The 18,620-nt window shown below is 53.1% G+C and overlaps 1 long non-coding RNA gene and 1 pseudogene across 1 annotated transcript; one reads left to right on the forward strand and one right to left on the reverse strand.

The window, feature by feature from the left end:
- Window positions 1–1,082: 1,082 nt before the first annotated feature.
- On the forward strand, window positions 1,083–10,671 carry LOC132026266 (uncharacterized). Its single transcript, XR_009406840.1, has 5 exons — window positions 1,083–1,268; window positions 4,041–4,189; window positions 4,458–4,764; window positions 4,867–4,949; window positions 6,071–10,671. It is a non-coding gene; the product is annotated as an uncharacterized LOC132026266 (long non-coding RNA).
- A 3,771-nt stretch (window positions 10,672–14,442) lies between these two features.
- LOC132026026 (Fc receptor-like protein 5) lies at window positions 14,443–17,884 on the reverse strand (annotated as a pseudogene).
- Window positions 17,885–18,620: the final 736 nt, after the last annotated feature.

Consider the following 18,620-nt stretch of genomic DNA (forward strand, 5'->3'; position numbering starts at 1 on the left):
CTGCAGGACAGGTGCGGCCACAGCTGGGCAGGTGTGCGCTGCAGGACAGGTGTGGCTACAGCTGGACAGGTGTGCGCTGCAGGACAGGTGTGGCTACAGCTGGACAGGTGTGCGCTGCAAGACAGGTGTGGCTAGAGCTGGGCAGGTGAGGGCTGCAGGACAGGTGCGGCCACAGCTGGGCAGGTGTGCGCTGCAGGACAGGTGTGGCTACAGCTGGGCAGGTGGGGGCTGCAGGACAGGTTTTGCCATCTTCTCCTCAGTTCTGCAAACTGAGTTGGCACCTCGTCTTAGAATGTAGGATCTTCACCACCTACTGTTCTCAGTTCTGGGGCTCAAGCTGAAGCCCAAAGACGACATCTATCATTTAAGTAAGCAAATTGTGCTACCATTTGCTTTCCTTACCAGGCAAAACATTATATCGTGGGCATATTTCTTCATCATTACGCACAGATCTAACTTTTTTGTTGTTGTTTAAATGTATCTTATATTTCCTCACACATTTCTCTTTTTGTTCTCTTACGTGAGGAAGCGGGTCTGAAACCAGGGTTTTTAGAACTGCTTAGTATAGCAACAGTGCTGCTGCTTCTTCCTTTTTAAGATTTTGTATTTCTTTATTGCTGCTGAGAGTCTTAAGAAAGGTTGGGGAACCTGAATGTGCCTGCGTTCCTTATCTTGCCGTAACATAAACCCCTTTATCCCAAGCAGTGTAGATATTTAGGAGGAATTGTCTAAGTGACTGTATCGGTGTGCGGCGAAGTATTTAATGAGGCCCCTCGTGGACATTTCACTGTTTCGGGCTCTTCCCTGTTATAGACAATACTGCACTGAACAGCCGTCTTATGTTCTTATGTACGAACTCGTTGGTTTTAAGTAAACAAAGCATCCCAACAGCAGACCCTCTCCCTTAGAACACTTTTTCAGAAACCTCATTCAGCCAGAGGCAGACAGAAGGCTGGAACCAGGGCTGGAGATGACCCGTGAAATTTCTGGACTCTGTTAACTTTCCCTTTTGGCAGCATCCTGCTTGAGTGGCACCCAGTGGACTTGGAGCCCAGGCCACAGTCCACTGATCCGAAGCCGAAACGAGGCGCGTGGCACTGAGCGCCCAGGGCCGGGCCCACAGCAGGGGCCCCCTACCTGTCTGTGTACCCTGACGCGCGTGACCCGCCCTCGTGCCATGGCAGCCGAGACGCAGCTGAGCGCGTGATAGTCGGACGGACGTGATCGCGCCTCGCAGACCAGACTTCAGCAGGACACTGGTCACCGAGGTAGGTCTCCGCAGCTGAGCGCACCTGGTGTGACGGTGGGACCCACGGTTCTCAGGGAGCCCTCGGTGCACAAGGGCAGAGGGGGCCACCCAAAATGTGACCGAATGTCACTCTGGGCCAAGTCCCACCTCAAGAAACAGCAGGCTGCTAGAACAACGCAGCTGACGCGTCTCAGACGCCAGCCGGGGGCACATGTCCCTCCGGGGCGGCCTCCTCTGGGCCTCCCTTGCCGGGCACTGGGTCCGTGACTCCTTCCTTCCTTCTCTCTCTGCTCCACAGCCCTCGCTTTCCGCCTGCGTCTGCGGGGCTCGCCTCTGCTCTTCTCTGCCCCTTTAGGGCTCTCCTGACTGGTTCCCCCGGCCCGTCTCTCACACACACCCCTGCAGGCTCATGACCTTGTGCCCCGGGAGGCAGAGCTCCATGGGCACCTTTGGCAATTCTAGGGGATAAAATTCCCCATTGCTTTACACAATAGCGTGAATAGTAACGGCCCCTTCTCCAGGCAGTCACAGCCCAGCTCTCCTGTCAGCCCGGGTGGCCGACACTCTCACTGGGTACAAGAACCAGAGACGCAGAAAGGCAACATCTTCGGACATCCTGAGACCACGGCTCGGTGGTGCCCGTCCAGGATCAGCAGCGCCCCTGCCGTGCTCACTGGCTGCAGCTGCCCGGGGAGGGGGCACAGGTTCCGTCGACAAGGGGTCCTGGAGGTGCTGCAGTGGGAGGCTGCTCACTGACCGCCCCCTGGCCGGGGTGTCTCCTAAAGGGACGCTTGGCAGCGCCCCTCATGGCTGTCACAGGACCCCTGGCCAGCACACAGGAGGCCAGGAGACCTGCCCTCCCCGGCAGGCTACGATGCTGGTTCTGCAGCTGCATGCGAGCCTCATTCACCAGAGACCCTGGCTGCCCCTCTGACAAGCAGGCCATTGTCTCCGGGGACAATGACGTTCAACACCAGGTGATGCGATCTATGTGGGGGTGCGTTTGACACAGACCTGGTAGTGGGAGGAGAAGGAGGAGGCGGCCGGTGGCCAAGGGGACACCTGAGCCAGAGGAGACGCGGGGTAAGGTGCTCCCTGCTTAGGCCTCTGTGCTCACCGGGCTCTGCCTTGAACTTGATCCGCGTTCCACGTAGCCACGGGAGAAGTGTTAGCATTCCACGTAGCCACGGGAGCCTGTAGGGACCGAGTGCCCCCTGCTGACAGGGGCGGGGGGGGGGGCCCTTGCTCAGTGTTGCAGGAACAGCAGAGAGAAGGGGTCGCCGGCGCCAGTGAGAGGTTTAATAAGCAAAGAAGACCTCCTTGTGAGGCTTGTCCTGGGCAACAGGAAGATGAGGGGATCCCTGCACCTGCCTGGCAGCATCTTGGAAGTTTATATAGAGGCCCTGGCGGGGTCGGTCACATACACCCGCAGGTGCTCTCAGAGCCACGTCACTCTCCCAAGGCTGTGTCCTCGGGGCAGCCTCTGGGAGCAGGGAAGGCAAGCAGAACCCACATTCCTGGGACAGAGGAGGGGATGGAGAGCCTCGATCACCTGGTCCTGCCCGGGGGTCAACCGGCACTATACCGGTGTGATGGCATTCCCCAACGCTCTACCCCTCGTGACCAGTGCTTATTTCATTTTATTATGCTTTATTTTATTTTATTTATTAAAATTCAAATTTAGTTAGCCAACAGATAGTACACTCCTTAGTTTCAGATCAGATGCGGTGCAATGATTCATCCGTTGCCTGGAACCCCCAGTGCTCACCGTTCATTTGTTTCCCAGAGTCCAGAGTCTCTCATGGTTGTCTCCCTTTCATTTCTTCCCACCCAGTTTTTCCTCCCTTCCCCCGGGATCCTCTGCTCTGTTTCTTAAATTGCATGTGTGAGTGAGATCATATGATAATTGCCTTTCTTTGACTGACTTATGTCGGTCAGCTCAGTCCCCTCCGGTTCATCCACGTGGCTGTGAGTGGTAGGCATTCATCCCTTCTGGTGGCTCCGTGATGGTCCATGGCCAGGGCTCTTAATCTCACACTGTCCCTCCTTCTGCAAGGGGCCCTGAGGCATCAGCAAGGGGTTTCACTGGCCTGGAGGTGGCTCCTTTGGTGGTTCCCTGGATACAGCGGGGACAGATGCCTCAGGAACAGCACAGGCATATGCAAGAGAAAACACTGATTAAGACAATAATGGCCAAAATCAGGGCAACTTTCTCCACCAAGAGTGCCAGGATCTGAACTATTGATTTGTCGTGTCCCCTAGACTGGGGGTTGGGTCACTCAGGGTGTTCATGTGTGTCTTCATGCCTCTCAATAAAGCTGAAACATTAGCTCACTCATCAGGTATAAACACACAACATTCTGCTTAGATAATGGCCCAGGGGCCTCCCTGCAAGGCAGCAATATTGTCTAAGGCCATCTTACTTGGAAGGCAGCCTTTCTCCTTAGAGTCATCTCAGTGTTCAGTAAGGACAGAGTTTATTGGTTATCATTTAAGGCTTGCTGGGCAAATTTAGGAAGGGCTTCTATGTGGGCTACAGTGTCCTCCAGGTCAATGGAGGGAACAAAGATGGTGGACAAATGATCGAATCACTAGTAAACAGAACACTCCCCCAAAAGTGGCCTTGAGGAAAGGGAAGTTGGCTGTTGTAGGAAGTTGACCTGGTTGTATATACCGTGCGTGTTGTCTGGAGGAGGTAGCACTGTCAAGCATGAGGAGGACTGGGGTGTGGATATGGCAGACCAGGACCCCCGCCTGCTCCTCTCTTCAGCGTATGCATGCTCCGTTCTAGGTAGGGTCCATTTCAACGGTCTGGCTTATGACAAGGCAATGGGATCCCAGGGAGCCTGAATGACTCTCCCTTGCCCAGGAGTGGGCAGAAGCTCGCCCATCCCAGTAGGATGTCTGCTGGCAAATTCCAGCAGAGGACTCCGTTCCCAGGTGAGATGGGGCTTGGTGCTCTCACCAGCTTGGCACACTGATGCATGGTGGCAGTGGGGGCAACAGCTGTATCCTGTGACTTCAACACCTTCATGCTGTTGGGTGTCCTGGCATGGGTCTGGCATGCGGGGGGGGGCGATCGGTCCTTCTGGTTGATCATTCAAATGTGTTAAAGCCTCGACAGCACTGTAGTCCCTCCTGCCAAGGTGGTTTTACCTATTGCTAATTTAAGCTGCTGCATTAATGTTCCATTCTTCCTTTCCATTAGCCCTGCTGCTGCTTCTGGTTTATAGGTGAGATGGTCCTCCATTCAAAGTCAAGTTCGTTTGCCCAGCTTGCACATCATGACCTTGGAAATGCACCCTCATCACTGTCTACTTGACAAGGACATCCATACGTGGTGCTCAGCTTCTCTAATCTCCTGATGATGATGGAGACGTGGAGACGTGGAGATGACGAAGCTTGGCGAGGCCAGAAGTGTTGTCCTCACAAACCAAGGCATATCTAGAACACTCATGCAGAGGGAGGCAGCTGCCGTAATCAATCTGCCAGTCCCTCACAGGTTGGGAACTCCGGTGAGTGGCCCCAGACCCCTCTGACAGTGGCCTTGGGTGATGTTTAGCACACACAGAACATGCTCTTACCACATTAACCAGGTCCTCCTCTTTCAAGGGCAGATGGCGTCTTTGGATATAAGTCACCCACCTGGGTACCAAGGTGACCACTTCCTGGGCATCCAGTCTGCTGTGTCTACTAAACGGTCAGTTGCTAGGGCTCATCCCGAAGCTAGGGCATCACCTTCCTGATTGCTTGGGGTGCCCGCGGCTTATGAACCAGACATGGAAGACAGCAGGACCACCTGAAGCCCTTGCAGGCAAACTCAAATGTCCCCCACACATCCTGATCCTGTAAGGGTCCACTCAGGATTAATCCCCCTTCATCTTCCCATTGTCCAAGCCACGGGGCTCATCTCTCTAGAACAGCCCAACTGTCTGGGCGAAGGAAGGGCTCATGGCCAGCGCTCACGAGTGATCACCAGCCAGACCCGCTCTGAGCTCAGCCCTCGGGCAACTATGGTTTGTTCCTGTTTTTATCCAGACGGTGTCAGTGTTGGGCTGAATAGTGGCCACAGCCCTTGTGGATGGATCGCTCAACTAGACAGTCGACACACCAGGCGTCGGCCGGAATCTCCCCCCTCCCGGGTTATAGGCTGTGATGGCCAGCGCAGGAATGGGGTGGGGGCATCCGGGGATCTGCACTCTCACGGGACCCAGTAGCGCCGAATTTCTAGAGACCGTGAACTGGTGCACAGGGCCCTCTTCTGCTGCAAACAGGAGTGTTGCTTAGTCAGAGAGGGGATTTGAGCCATGGCAGAGGTGCGGGGCTGGAACGCTCCACCCTACCCCTGACGGGCAGGCAAGTTCTCACCATGATACGCTGCCCTTTAGAGAGAAGCTCCAGCTGGAGGAGCGCTGGCCCACTGGTTGGAACGGCTGTCCTATGGGGTATATTGGGCTTCTGCCCCTTCCAGAGCTGGGACAAAAGTCCTGGGGCTCCGTCCCCTTCATTGTCTCTGCCTCACTGCCAAACCCAGGCCTTCCAGAGTCACAAACACTTCTAACTCTAATGGCAGCTCTGCTTGGAAGATGCAGGGAAGGAAGGGGCAGAGGGGCAGGTGAGAACTGTTGTTCAGGTTTTAAGGCTTTCTGCAGGCTGACCAACACAGGGCTAGGCTGTCAGTCTATCTGTTTAGGTGGGGCTCCCACCTACATGAGGCTAAACCACATTGACTTCCAGTTTATTTTTCCCAGACACTTAGTAGCCTCTTGGCTTTCTGAGCTCCCTCTCTGAGCTCCCTCTCTGTCATGATCTTTCCCACAGCCCACATCCATTCCTGGCATTCGTCAGTTGTGCCCAGATCAGCAGAGATTGCCCAACATTGTAAGTGTCCTACCCCAGGATTGGGCTCAGCGTGGGTATCAGTGTCCCACAGCAGGTGCTGGGACGGACTGGAGAATCTCGGCTTTCTTCACTGCAGAGTGTGTACCCCATCAGGGGCCCAAGACGGACTGCAGATGTCCCGCCCCACTCCCAACTACGTAAGAATTTGTTGTGCCTCCTCTACAGATGGGCCGGAAAGTGCTGCTCATTGGACCAAGCCTCCCTGCAGGACAGAAGAATCGAGTCCGTTAGGAACTGAGCACCTTGACCACCTGAGCACCACACAGGTGTTTCCAGAGGGCCAGGCGGGGAGAGATGTTGCTCATTCTTTCTGCCTCCTGCCCGCTCACAGAAAAGCCATCACCTCCACACTGCCACTCCCCGAAAGTCAACCAGGGGAGTGCTCTGTGGTCAGAGAGAGGTTGAAGGATGCTCCCCCATGAGATGCTGCCACACTCCACAGAGTGACGTGCTTGTCATACAGGATTGTGCGAGACCCTCTTTAGGCCTTGTGGTGGGGCTCTACTATATCCCCTGTGTCATTCTGGATGTCAGAAGCCCTGAGGGTTATGACAGAATGTGACCTTGGCCATGACAGAGACAAAGGAGCCATCAAAGGAGGTCCCTGCTGCTTCTACAAATACAGTGTCCATCTCTCTACCTGCCTAATAGGGATAGGCTAGGTCAGCAGTCGGCTTTTAATATACAACATCCCACAGTCCTGACTTTGCACCCAGAAGGATCACCCCTAGGCTTTTTGGGAAGAACTTCAGACACCATTCTTCTATACAATCATCCTGAGTCCTGGATGTCCATAGCTTCCACACGGCAGTCTTCCCGGAGCCTTCAGTACCTTCCGTGCTGTCACCATACCCAACAGCAGTAGCACCAAGGAGCGATTCTTTCACAAGGCCACCACAACAAGTAGCTAACTGAGATCCATAGGACCAGGCTCCGGGTCCTCACTGAAATGATCTTATGACCCTCTGGGGACGCTGACCCTGGTTTGGGAATTACTGGTTGAGATGAACAAATGGGAGTGGACTTCTCATGGTGTTATGTACCCACCCACTAAAATTAGGGCGGTTGGATGCACCACATCATTCTCCCTCTTAACAGGGATCAATGGTTCACCCTCTAGAAATATGGGGTGCTCCTTCCCAGAACTTCTGTCTGCTGCTCTGAACAAGGAACATGTGTCATTTCCTGAGACCACAGCCAAATTTCCCCTGCTCTGGGGAGGGGACCTTAGAGAATGGTTGTGGGGGGAGGACACAGAGATCACATGGGGATCACAGATTGAGTACAAGATGTCCCAGGTTGGGTCTCCAGTGCAGCAGTCCCTCACATGGAAAGTAGCATGTAGGAAATTTATTAGGGAGCGGTCTCAGCATCGAGAATCATCATGGGAAGGGAACAAGCTCATGCAGAGGGAGGAGCAGATGGTCAGCTTGGAAGCATCTCTGTGAAGATCTCAGCCAATCCCAGAGACAACCTGAGGCTGGGACAATCTCTCAGAGTGGCCTTGAGTCGTGTGAAGGAGCCTTGCTCTCATGCCCCATGTTCTCCAGCCTTGGGACGCACTGCTGTGGAAAAGGACGGTGATCCTGAATGACACGGTCAAGGCACGTTCCAAAGAGGGCTGATGACTGAGCACTCTGCAGGTGGAAACCTCAGCCACGGGGGAGATCAATCCTGCATTCTGACACAGGAGTTGGGTGGCTCATCCCAGCATCCACTGCACAAAAGGAGAGTCAATTTTGAGCACATTTCTGTGGAAGGGGCAGAACCTTGCCTCCCTGCTTAGGAACATGTGGCCTCCAGATACCAGAACTCATTTCAGAAACTCCAATTTCCCCAGGAGGGTGAGTGTGGGCTACTGTGGTGACATCACTGGGCATGTGCCTGGGGCTCACTGGGTAGACATGGCGGGGAGGATACTGCAGGATACTAACCCTCATGTGAAGGACACCCCTGAGGGTCTTCAATCCCTCTTTCTTCTCATGTTTCCATACTTATCTCAAGCCCAAATGCATCTCCATGACACTGTCTCCTTTCTGCCCTAGTCTTTCTCCTGTAGTCCTCCTGTTTTGTGAACTATGGCTCCCAGCTGTTCTCCGCATGGTGTTGGGGACCACTCCTTGTAGCCTCTGTGGCCAGCTGATGGGCCTGTGGGCAAGTATGATGCCCTATGGAACAGAGAAGGTGACCACGTGTCCTGTTGGTTTGGATCTGAGGTAGGACAGTGAGCAACCCCTGCAGATGTTTCTGGTGGCCTCCCCCAAGAGGAGCAAAGGATCATGTGCCAGAATCATGTGCCAGGTTGAAAGCTACCAGGGCAGGTACAAAGAGTAAGTTGACCTGCTCTATCTACCAAACAGGCCAGATACCTAAGATGACTGGGGATGTGGGAGGGCTCGCCACCCTTGCCTCTCTCCAATTAATTTATAAATTCAGTAAAATCCCCATAAAAATCCCATTGGACAATTTGAGCAATTTAATATACCTACTCTATCATTTTTATAGAATAATAAAAATCTATAAAAGACTTTGGTAAACATTTTTGGACACAAAGATAATTTTGACAAAGAAAAACAAGGAGGGGTCTTATGTCATCAGATATTGGAAGAGCAATAAAGATATTGCCAGAACAATAAAGGTGGTATAATGTATGTGTAAAATCAAGCAAAACAAGGAACAAAACAGAGAGATCCTAAGCAGGCCCCATGTACGTATGGAAACGGAAAGTTGACCCCACCAGATAATGGGGATGGATGACCTCTTTAGTACATAATGTTGGGCCTACTCTCCAGAGGGAAAAAAGTCAGACCTATACTTAATATCAAATGTAAAGTTGGACTCTGGTAGACCTGATCCATGAAAAACAAAAGACTATAAAATCAAGGGAAGATACTCTAGGAGATTTTCGTCATGACTTTGGGGTTGGGAAGGGCTTCTTACACAAACACAAATTAAAAGATGAAAAAACAGGGGCACCCGGGTGGCTCAGTGGGTTAAGCCTCTGCCTTCAACTCAGGTCATGATCCCAGAGTCCTGGGTTTGAGCCCCACATCAGGCTCTTTGCTCAGTGGGGAGCCTGCTTCCTCCTCTCTCTCTGCCTACTTGTGATCTCTGTCTGTCAAATAAATAAATAAAAATCTTTAAAAAAAAAAAAAAGATGAAAAAACTAATGAATTTGCATGAAAACAAAAAATCCTGCTCAGTGAAAGACCATTTGGACAAAGCCCAAGGCAACAGAATGGAAGGTAACATTCGCAAAGTATGGAACAAGCAAAGGGCTTATTTAAGGAAAGCAGTAACTCGTGGGTATCAACTAGAAAAAGACAAAAATAACATTAAGGAAACGGGTAAATGGTTATTTCATAGAAGAGGAAACCCCCCAAATACTTAGTTACTGATAATTATGGAACAAGAAAAATGGAAGAAGAACACCGAGAGATCTCTCTTTAGGTCCATTAAGTTGGCAAAATGAAAACACTAAATAACACCAAGTTTTGCCTGGAATGTCGGGCTAGGGAACGTGCTTACACTGTTGGCAGCCGTCACGATTCGGAGGACCCCCTAGCTTTCTTTATTGCTTAAGGTCCACTCCTGGGTATGTATCCAGAGAAATTCTCCCATGGTCCAAGACAGGACAGGAAAGAGGGGTTTGTTGGAGGTTGTCAGAGTCTGAAGTCGTGACAAGTTGGGGGTAAGGTAGGTGTCCATGTCTGGGGGACCAGAGAAGGAGACGGTGGGGAGCCAATGTGCAGAAGTTAGAAGCAGCAGACGAGAGGTACACACAGCCACATGGATAGACCAAAAGAGAGCACCCAGTGAAAAACAGCGCCAGTCCTTACGTAAATAAAAAATCTAGGTTCACAGAACATCATACATTTAAATGAAGGGAACTCCCCAAACCCATCAGAATATCTGGATGCTGAGGCATGGGTGGGGGGATAGAAACTAGAGATCCAGACTATAAACAAAGAAAACTGGAGAAAGTCGGTGTGGCCGCCACTGGGAGTGAGCCATGGGGGATGAACTCTGCCCCTGAGCTGCCCAGTTAAGAGGGAGGAAAATAAAACACAACAAAAAAGGAAAGAAGCTTTAGGAAGAGAAAATGTAATATAGAATAAACAAGCCATATAAAAAAGAGAGAATTTTGTATTTGGTGCAAAACCAAAGCTCAGCCCTGAATTCTGAACATCACATGCCAGGGACTTGCACAGAGGGAAGTGGCTTGGAAAGTCAGAAGTGGAAGAATTACAGAGGCTCGTGGAGGCAGGAGCCTGAGGGCCAGGGAAGAGCCTGCCATGATGGGGAAGCTCTGAGCTCACCCCCGTTGGAGCCACAGACCATGGCGACCACGCGCTGACCCGCGGACCGCAGGGCGTGGAAACAGACTGGTGCAGGGAGACCTTGAGGGTCCACGGCCGACCAGCGCTAAGGATGCGTGAGACCCGAATGGTGGGTTGAGGAGGGAGACCCCAAGGAGAACATGCCGAACTCTCGATCTTGGGGACAGAGAACCCACTCTCTGTTCAGTCCTTGTAGATGATCCATAAAACCTGATCATGTCTGAGGTCCCAAAGGACACTTTAAAAATCATGAATTTATTTTACAAATCACAAAATAAGGGGGACAATCCTTTCATGATGTACTTTTTTTTCCTTAAAAACCCTGCTTTAATTCAGCTTTGAGGTCAAAGAAGAAAATAAAACTGATGTTGCAGACCAGCCAGTAACAGTCATCGAAACACAGAGCAAGAAACCGGCACAGCATTGCCAGGAAAGCTTTCCACGGAAAGAATCAAAAGCTACAACCCAACCCTCATTATGAATACCTATGCAAAATCCCCCATAGGAAGCCATCACGTGGATTTCGGCAGGGAATTAAGACACACCACGGGCAAGGAGAGTTGTGAGAACTGATCGTTATTAGAGCGTCTGCTAAAGTAATTCATCATATTAAGTTAAAGAGTAACAGAGAGATAGTTTAAAAATTCAACATCTACTTCGGATTAAACAGTAAATAAAATTTTTACTAATTTCGGGCAGAAGGTAATTTCTTGATGTTGTAAGTGTGTATATCCTAAATTAAATCCAGCCCCACGGCTGATGGTGAAACTCACACAGCACAGTGGTAACATTTGGGAACAAAGCAAGGGCGCCTCGTACCCTCACGGTACTTAATGTTGTTCTGGACAGTGCTTCCGGGGGTAGAGGGAGACAGACGTGTGCCCAGCGTAAGCAGAAGGAAGCAGGCTGTCCCCTCTGCCGACAGGACGGCACACCCGGAGACCCGAGAAGAGTAAATGGCAGGGTGAGCGATGACAAGAGAATTCTGTGCGAGTCGGGTCCACAACCAGCTGGTAAAACCCAGTAATTCACGACATATTAAAATACACATCTGGGGGGTATCGAGGGGGCTCCATCTGTTAAACGTCTGACTCTTGATTTCAACTCAGTTCACGGTCTCAGGGCTGTGGCATCGAGCCCTGCGTTCGGCTCTGCATTCAGCCAGAAATTTGCTTGAGATTCTGCCTGTCCCTCTCTCTGTGCCCCTCCCACTGCTCGTGCTCTCTCTCTCTCTAAAATAAATAAATGTATTTTTTAAATAATAAAACAAACCTCTCTCAAATATGATAGGATAAAAATTCTAGATAATGGGCCCAGTAGTTTAAAAAATCAAAAAATAAAATTGACAAGAAATAGGTAGAACTTAAAGGATTAAAAAAATTTTTTTGACTCTACGGATAGATCTAAACAATGATGTGACAGAGCTTGGCCTTTGGCTGGAAGATTACTCTGTAAAAATGCCAAATCCTCCTAAAGGTAACTTACTATTTCAACACAAACCTAATGCAACCACAGTTAAAATACCAATATATCCTCTGAGGCTTTACTAACAATATAAGGAAATAACACGCCAAATCCAGCCCATATTATGGGCTCAGTAAATTACTTATCAACATAGACATCTAGTCTGGAATATATGTATTTTACGCCCAATATTCTTCTCCACATATCCACCCAGATTCAAAACTCAGTTACTCATTTCTAAAAACAACCAGCCACTCAAATATGTGTTGAGACTCGGACATTAGCAAAGTTGAGGGACAGGGAGGGCCGGTCCCCACCTGGAGCATGTGGTTTCTTCCTACCTTCACTCTGTACACCCAGACCCAACCTCGATCGAGGTCCACAGCAGAACAAAGGGTATTTTTGAATCGGGATTGTCCTTCGTGAGAGGGCCGTCTTAGTTTAAAACCTGTGCACACACACACACACACGCACGTGTATAAAATGTCTGTTAACACGGCAATGTTTACCTTAATAAGCAGTATCGTGATGTGTAGTTTACAGTACAGTAAACTCAGAAGTGTACGTCACTCAAATATATTCATATATTCATAAAAATGCTTTAGAGGAATCAGCATATTAACAGCAGTTGCTTCCAAATATTAGAATCCTGCTGATTTTTCTTTTCTTTTTCGGTCAATGTGTTTTATATTTGTACCTTGAGAAAGTGTTTCAAGAAGAAAACTTTTAAAAGCTAGTTCCTTCCCAGGATGCTTAGAATGGAAAGGATGGGGCGCCTGGTTGGCTCAGTCGGTTGTGTCTGACTCTCAGGTCACGATCTCAGGGCCGTGAGAGTGAGCCCCGCATCAGGCTCCAGAGCGAGCCCCGCATCAGGCTCCAGAGCGAGCCCCGCATCAGGCTCCTTGGTCGGCACGGGATCGGCTTGAGATTCTCTCCCTTTACTGCATCCCTTTCCCCGCTTGCTCTCTCTTTCTCTCTAAAATAAATCAATCTTTAAAAAAAAAAAAAGAATAGAAAGAAAAGTCCCACATTTCTAGCAGAGGTAGGGCCCGTCTCCATTCATTCCTCGTTGTTCTGTCCTCGGGAGCCGCCACGTCTCTCCAAGGAGACTGTGATCCCCAAAGATCTTTGGGAAGATGCTGGAAAACCTGGCGTCTGGGCCAGGGTGTCACCAAGTCTGGTTCCTCTGGGAGCTGGGTGTGGCCTGGGAGCGGGTGGGGTGGAGTCCCTAGTGTAGGTGGCGCTTCGGAGTCCTGCTGAGCGGCCTTGGGGGCCACTGGTGCAGGGTTCGGGTCCGTCCAGCGCTGAGGCCCAAAGGGAAAAAAACTTGCCAGTCTTCAAGAATAAACGAGGCAAGAATGCTGCAGAGAAAAGTAAAAAGGTGGTAAGGAGGGGGTGATCTGAGGAGGGGTTGTCCAGACAGGTCAGGGGGTCTCCCCCGAGAAGTGAGGCCCAGGGGAAGGAAGAAGGCCAGCCCGAGCCCCAGACCCCCCCTTCCAGGAAAGACCGTCCCACATCCGCCGTCTGGACATGCCCGGGATTCCTTCTAGCAGGCAGGTCTGCACGAGGGGTGAGAGTTTGATGGTCCTAATGCTGGTCCTAATGCTGAGAGATCGCAAGTGTCAGAGAAGTTTGCTACGGGTATGGCTGGTGAGTGGGGGCGGGGCATGCCTGAAGCCCCACACAGCTGACCCCAAATCCTGGATCCCTCCCATGCCCAGTGCTGACGCCATGTCCCTGAATGAGCCACAGGCCTTCACATGCTCCTGGCGCTGGGCCTCAGTCACTGCTCCTGAGACTTCCCTCCACAGGGCTCCCTGCTCCCCGACCCCCGGACGAGGGGCTGGGCTGCTCCAGCAGAGTGGGGGCTGGGACTGGGCGAGTGGTCCTCCAGCCTCCACCTAGTCACAAGCTCTGTGGAGGTTTTGGGCTCAGCACCCAGTTTTCTTTAACCTCAGGGAGCTCTGTCCTTGACGGATTGTGGCCTGGTTTCCTCGATGGCCCCAGAGTCTTTCCGACTCCCCTCCGGCCTCCCCAGGCCCGTGTCCCATCGGAATCCCGGGTCGGAAACAGCACCCGGCTCAGCCCCAGCCGGCAGGCCTCCGACTCCGGGACTGATTCTGAGGAGCAGGGTTGTTTGGGGAGCGGCCTCCGACCCCGCGACGGGATCACAGAGCAGTATGGGCGGTGTGGCCGGGCTGAAGTCTCTCACACGCTGACATTCGGGGGCCTCGTGCCCTGTCCCAGTACGGCGCCCCGACTCACAGCCATGAAGCATCTGTGTTCGGCCTCGAGACGGCAGATCCGGGCTAACAACGGAACGCCCGGGAGAGCCCGCGTGACCTGGACTAGCCTCCGTCCGGCCTGACCACGGCCCCACGGAGAGCGGGTGAGGGGCCGGGAAGGAGGGGCGGCCCGGAGCTGGCGCGGACTGTGGAGAGGAGGCTCTCAGGGCCGGATGGCCCGATCCCAGCCCAGGCCCGGCCCTCACGCACCTTCGCACACGGCCCCCGCGGCCCCGCGGTGGTCGCAGTGGAAGGTCTCCACCTGCTCACACTCAGCCAGGGCCGCCTGCATGAGCACGGGCGGGTCCTCGCCCGCCAACGGCGGGTACAGCGCGCCTGCGGGGGTGTGGTGGCCGCTCCGCAGCCCAGCTCCCGGCACAGCACGGCCACGTCCGCATGTCCCAGCCACCGTCACACACGGTGCCCCCAGCCGCTGCCCGTTCCCCCCCACCCGCCCTCCGCAGCGGTGGGCACCGTTTGCCAAGCGGATTCTGGGCGGAGGCTCTGCAAACGCGGGGTCGGAGCACATCAGAAATGCGGGAGGCAAACGGGAGAGGCTGTTTGGTGGGGGGGGGGGGCTTGCTGACGTGGGGGTGCATCTTCCAAGGGCAGCCCCCGCCTACAGACCCCTGGGAAGAGCATTCTGAGCATTCTGAAGATCACGGAAGGGAGGACACAGGGGTTTGTGTTTGATTCTCCGGAGCTCAGAAAGGTCTTGGAAAAACAGAGAGAAGGCTAGAACTAGGTCTTCCCTACAGAGGGAGCCTGGGGACGCCAGTATTCCGGTGGCTGAGCTGCCCCAGTTCTTCTGAGAGCAGCTTCACGCCCCGCGGGTGTCCTCACCCACCCCGAGCCCGCTCCTTCTGCAGCGGAGGACGAACAGGCCACAAGGTTGACCCACACTCTGCCCATCTCTTTGCTTGTTTTTCCAAACTGGAGCGACCTGTAAGGTGGCCTTTTCTGGAGGGTTTGCAGCAGAGAGGAAGGATGGAGCCCAGCGCTGTCAGGGAGCAGCCCCCTTCTGAGGACAAAAACGGTGGAGAGACAGAACAGGAAGACGGGGCATAGGAGCCAGCCCCGCACTCGGCCGCGTCCGGTCCCCACTCTCTTGCCTGCGGCCCTCGTGGTTTTTCTGGCCCAAGCCCGTTTGTATAGCGTCTCTATCCTTTGCAACCAAAGTGCCCATCTGACACGGCCGGTTACCAGACTCACAGCGGAGGCCCTGCAGGATCAGTAAACCTGGGGAATTACAGGTACCGTGTGAACGAGATTCTCAGAGACTCACAGACTGAAAAGACAGAGCGTATGTAAGGCGCCGTGAAGACGGACGACATAACAGGCTTCATCCAGTAGAAAAATAAACAGCGAACTTTGTATATCCCAAACAGAACATTCATGTTCTTCTCAAATTCCGCATAGAGAAACGCCTGAGTGGTTCGGTCGGGGAAGCATCTGACTCTTGGTTTCAGCTCAGGTCGTGGTCTTGGAGTGATGGGATCGAACCCCGGGCCGGACGCTGTGCTCAGTGGGGATCTGCCTGAGGATTCACTCTCCCCCTCTGTGCCTCCCCCTCCTTGCTCTCTCTCTCAAATAAATAAATACATAAATAAATAAAATAAAGTCAAATTCTGTATATAACATCCACAAAAATGACAACTGTGTGTGAAGCCGTGAAGACATCTTAGTTCCCCAAAGTAAATGTCGTGCAACCCCTGTTGTTCAATCAAGTTTAACCACGAGGACAAAGAAGAAATCTATTGAGAAATCAATGAACTAAAGGATAAAAATGAAATCTATTCGTTGTTGTAAGTCCCGAGTTATAAGAGAAATGAAAACCCATATTCCACATACTTTAGAAATTAAGTGAAAATGTTAGACATCAACACTTGTAAGGGGTAATGAAAGAAGTACTTGGAAGAAACATATGTTTTAGATGCATTTACGACATGCAAATAAAGAGGAGTAAATAATTATTTCCTTGAGAACTTAGCAAAGGAGCAACAGGAAATAAGCCTAAAGCCCCCAGGAGGAGGATATGCGGAAGGTGGGGGAGAAGATGAACCAGACCTGAAGGAACTAGAAAACCAGAACCCACATAGATCTGAGTCACAAAAGTGCCCCCGAGTCTTGAAAACGAGCCATTACATAGACCCTCGTGGGCCGGTCCCATCAGGAAGAAGTAGCTCAAACGTATCAGAAGTAAGGGGACGCGATCTCGCGAACCTGGAGGCCGTCTGAAAAGTGCGTGAGAGGAGCGGCCGACAGCATGTGATGACTTTGAAGATATAGACAAAGCGCCCATCTCGTTGGGTGAAACCATCCAGATTAGAAAATTGGGAAAGACTGGTAGGAAAGCACATCTGACACTGGGGTCAAGATCTCCCAGGCTCGGGAAGTCCCTGCCGCTGGTTCTAGACCCGTCTCCAGCAGTAGGTGAGTCCAACACAAAACAGTTGAAAACAAAACTGCCACAGCACGGTGACCACGCAGAGCTTCTGAAATCACGCCTCTGTGGCTACCCTCTCCCGGACGCCAAAACCAGACAGTCGGGTCACTTCTGCCCACGAGGACCCGGTGACTAAGAAGGACTCGGCAGGAACCCGATGACTTCCCAGAGCAGGACCGCCGCCGTGCACGTCTCCACAGTGATGCGTTAGAGGGGACACATCCCGTGACCACCGCTCTGCTTCCTGACCCTGTCCTCCAGACCCCCCTGGGCACCCAGCGGCCAAGCGACCTGGGAAAGTTACCGGATCTAAAGCCCATTTCCTCGTCAGTGAATAGAGCATCATTACAGAGACCGAGTGACATAAGCCTGCTGAAGGTTTGGATCCCAGAGTCTGTTTGTTCACGGTTTTTCCACAGTTTCCTGAGTACTGAAGAGGCGAGTTGAACCTCCCGCTCTCCGCGGGCTGTGTGCGTGCAGGGCTCCTGTCCCCTGCGGGCCCCGCGTTCCCCGAGACCAGCGCAGCCGGTCCAGCACAGAGCCCTGCAGACAGGGACTAGCCCTGCTCCCGCGGGAGCATCAGGCCCGGGTTGGGGTGCGGACGGTTATGTCCCGTGCACAGCAGAGCCCAAGAGCTGAAGACCAGCTTCCCGACAACAGAATCGTCCAGCAGAAAGGATGCTTGGCATGACCACCCCATGTCCTCTAGGACACAGAGACAAGTCCCACCTGTGACGCTGAGTGTCACCGCCTCGCTGCACTGGGCCCCCAGGCCGTTGTCAGCCTCACAGGAGTAGTTTCCAGAATGTTCTGTGGTCAGAGAGAGGTTGAAGGACACTCCTCCTCCAGAGGGAGCCGAGCTGCTCCCCAGGATGACGTCCTCGAGGTAAAACCGGTACCGGATCGGGAAGGAGCCACTCTGGGCCTCACAGCGAAGCTCCACCATGTCCCCCACCACGGCCCGGGTCCCGGGGGCCCTGAGGGTGAGGACAGAGTGGGATGCTGAGGGAGACAGGGGGGGTCTCTCCTGCTGCACAGACTTACAGCCCATGCCGTCCTCGTCCCAAGTCCTCACAGGGTCCATCCAGCCCATGAGGGACACCTCTTGTCCCTTTGTCCCCTCCTGGAGCTCACCTGCCACTGCCCCGCCACCTCACAGATAGCCGGCCGCGTTCAGGTGGTTTCTTAACCTCCTCATGGCCTGTCCCTCGTCATCCTTGGTACAGCCTCACTGCCACAGAAGGAGACTGCTCAGTCACTGGCTAATCAGGAGAGCGACACTCACCTGTGACGGTGACGTTCAGGGCCCCGCTTCGGGCGAGGCTGAGGCCGTTGTCCGCTGTGCAGTAGTACCACCCTGTGTGACTCCCCTCGGCAGCAGGGATCTCTAGCTCTGCTCTCTGGGAACGCTGACGTGTGCTCCCCAGATGCTCCCCCGTGTCCTCTCTGTGCCAGGAGAACGTGGTGTCCCCTGTGCCTTCAGCCACAGAGCAGACGAGGACCAGACACTCCTCTGCAAGCACGTGGCCCCCCTGGGGCAGGGTCTCCAGGAGCACGGCAGACACTGGGACACCTGCGTGATCACGAGAGGACAGGTGAGGGCAGGTGAGGGCCTGGGGTGGAGGTAACGTCCCCTGCTGGGCACCCAGGCGGTGGCACTGCTGGAAGCCAAGTGTAAGCAGAAGAGCGTTTGGTGAGGAGGGTTCACGCTGAGGCCCCTGCGGCAGGACACCTGAGACCCCACACCCTAAACTGTGGCCCCACTCTTCCTTCACACTCACCAGCCCTTGATAATGACAGGCCATAGTGACCTTGCTTCTCCCTCATTCCCAAGGCACTGGGACGGCGGGAGAGGGGGACCACAGGACAGTGGCACAGGGAGACAGAGGGACAGGAGGACGGTGGGACAGGGGGATGGCAGGACAGCGGGAGAG

This window comes from Mustela nigripes, chromosome 10, assembly GCF_022355385.1.
Source record: "Mustela nigripes isolate SB6536 chromosome 10, MUSNIG.SB6536, whole genome shotgun sequence".
Classification (NCBI taxonomy): Eukaryota; Metazoa; Chordata; class Mammalia; order Carnivora; family Mustelidae; genus Mustela; species Mustela nigripes.